Here is a 3,011-nt window from a genome sequence, read left to right on the forward strand (position 1 = left end):
CACTTTATTTTTTAATAAAAGTTTTAAATTATTATTTTTCACCCTACCAAAATTAGTGGGAGCCAATGAGAATAACAATGAATAGTATTATTATTATATATGGTAAAATATGTGAAAACTATAAAACTCTAGAAAAAGCAAATTGCCTCTTAAAATATTGAAACTAGTTGATCTCCTTAAAAAAAAAAAAAAACTATTTGCATCCAATGGATGCAATAGTATGACATGAACTACTAATAATAACTCTAGGTCAAAAAAAACAAACACATTTTTTTCATTTACAAATGAAAAAGTGAAGAAAAGGTAGGTATTATTACATTAAAGAATTTAATCCCACTTTTACTCATGATGAAAAGGCCTATATAAGGGCACCTATTAACTGGAAAGCAAAAATGTTGATGGCACAACTTAGAACTAGTTCACATCAGTTGCGATGTGAAACTGGTAGATGACAAGTTCCAAAGGAAGAGTGGGCAGACAAAACATGTTTATTCTGTAATATGGGGACAGTTGAGACAGAGCAACACTTTGTCAAGGAGTGCCTGGCTTACAACGACATCAGATCTAATTATACAAAAATACTGCAGAACAAGGACTTCAACTATTTATTCGAGGAAGATCAAGTGAAGAGAACATCGAACTTGATTATCAAACTTCAGAGAAGGAGAGACAAGTTAACCAAAACTTTGCAACTGACTAGTTTCACTCCTGACTCGGGAGGGTGATTGCATGGGTCCCATAGACTACTTTAGTCTTGTGGACGTCATTAAAATCTATCATATCATATCATATCATTCTTAAAAAAATACTTCAAATTACAATTGGAAGACTATTATTTATTATTTAATAAAAAGAGTTTTGCTTTTCCATGCCTATGAGATGATTAATGCACATTGGATCGCCTAAAGCAAACTTAGAAAAACTAACCCTAACCCTGACGGTAGAAGAAACCCTAGTGCGAGCAAGATGAAGCCTCCTGTTTTACATCTTGCTGTAAGCTGATCTGATGCCTCGATGGTCATTGAACTGGTAAGCAAGTTTTTCTGTCATATATATATCTTCTCCATGAATTTACTGAAATAAAAACCGTTTCTCTGTTTACAAACTCCAACTCTGAAATAAAGAACCTAAAACTATATTTTTGGTTTTTATTTTCTAGTATCATCCTAGTGTTACATTCATTAATGGAGCTTCTGAGCATTTTAACTGCAGCATTCCTTATTGTAACTTTATTAGAAAACTCTTCTACAAATAATTTGCATTTGATTTGCCAAAACTGTAAGGTCTTGATTATAATCATTTTCTCTAGAAAGTTCAGTATATGCATAAGTACAGGATTTTTGTTAATTTTTTGATTTTGGTTTCCTTTGGTTTTAACTGGGGTAACCTTCAGTTTAGATGTCACTGTTTAGGGGCAGCTTCAGGGGCATTTGAATCCACCTTTGTTTGTTATTTATGTTACTTTACTAGTTGGATGCAATATTTTAACCAAATTTACTTATGCGGGGGTTTGAATCGAAGCTTTGCATGTGAGTATGCTTCCACAAGTAAGGTGAACGCTACTGCCAGATGATGTTGAAGCATTGCGCAAGGGCTTTGAGTGTCATCTTGCTTACACTGCAGAGACAATGAAAAAATCAGCATTGGCTTTTCTGATGGCAGTATAAGCCTTCTAGGTTATTTTTGTGGGTTTGGAAGCATCATGCTTAGGATGTTAGTAGAGGTTTAAATCATTTGCAGGGGTTGGAAATATCACGTCTGTTATACTTCTTTCTTTCAAGATTAAAGAGCCTAAAATCCTGCAGTTTGATGCATAATATCACTACTCAACCCAAAAATGTTAACAATGATAATGGAGACTTCCAGTTCGCTGCAATATTTTGTATGATTCAACATGTATTGTTGGTCAAGTGATTTAAACCTGAGGCCTTCCTAGGAAGGTCTGCTTCTTTTAGTTTAAACACTTGATTGGGCTCATCATATTGTTTGGTTGAGACTTAATTTCTGATAAGTTGATTATATTGCTGTAGAAATTAGTTCATGATCTCTAAGTTGAAGAGTGCTCAGATGATATTGAAACATAACTCAATGGCTTTCACTGTCATTTTTCACATTCTAACGAGAATGAAAAAATATTGTGTTACTTATTTGTATATTTCAAGGTCAAAGAAGAAAAAACTCTGCAGTGCATTGCACCAAATTATCTACCGAAGGAACAGAAGTCTAAACAACAATGATAACATGGCAAAAACTCAGCATCCAGTTTCAATAAGGTGCTGTGTTGTAATTGGAAGTTCAATACAGAATTTGAACCGGTAAACCAAAAAGATTGAAATGGTATAACAATGCAAATCAGATGACAACAGCTTCACTGGAAGTTCAAGAGGACAAAAGAAAGATGAAGAATCACTCAATTTTTGTTTCCATGTAATTATTTCAAACCCTAAATATATGTCAAAAATTCAAAAACTATTCAATGTTGTGGAAATGTGGGCTTTCTCCACAACCATGACAGTAAATAAATGCCATGGGAGGCCCAAAAGTTTCATGGACATTGGTGCCACTCACACGTTATGCATCTGGAAGCATATGCATAAAGAATTATAATTAATTTTATCTTGTCTCGTCCTGCCATCCCAAATTCAATTTGCTACAGCAATACATATTTCCAACTGTGATCTTCATAAATCATTTGGTAGTTTATTCAAAGTCACCTTCTCGGATTACCCTATACTCTGCCCCAGAATCACAAATCTAATAAATAGAGAACATAATCTAGTTAGATACATACATTTACACAAAAGAATGTAAAGCAAGATACAAACTTGTTGAGTTCACGCAATCATGTTAGATAACTTATTGAAGGTACAATTCATAAGGTCAACTAATAATAGCTTTTAAGAACGCATACTCATGTAATGATTTTGATCAAATAACATATCTAGTTTGTCATGTGGTTTCAACCCTAATGGAGCTATATGATAGAGTGCCCAAAATGATTCTCTACCCTG

General features: G+C 33.7%; 1 long non-coding RNA gene across 1 annotated transcript; it reads left to right on the forward strand.

Moving 5' to 3' along the window:
- Positions 1–884: 884 nt before the first annotated feature.
- LOC149567264 (uncharacterized) lies at positions 885–2,616 on the forward strand. The gene is made up of 2 exons (XR_016361626.1): positions 885–1,029; positions 2,163–2,616. It is a non-coding gene; the product is annotated as an uncharacterized LOC149567264 (long non-coding RNA).
- Positions 2,617–3,011: the final 395 nt, after the last annotated feature.

This window comes from Cupressus sempervirens, chromosome 3 (genome assembly GCF_028749045.1).
Source record: "Cupressus sempervirens isolate cs-2001-9-10 chromosome 3, ASM2874904v1, whole genome shotgun sequence".
NCBI lineage: Eukaryota > Viridiplantae > Streptophyta > Pinopsida > Cupressales > Cupressaceae > Cupressus > Cupressus sempervirens.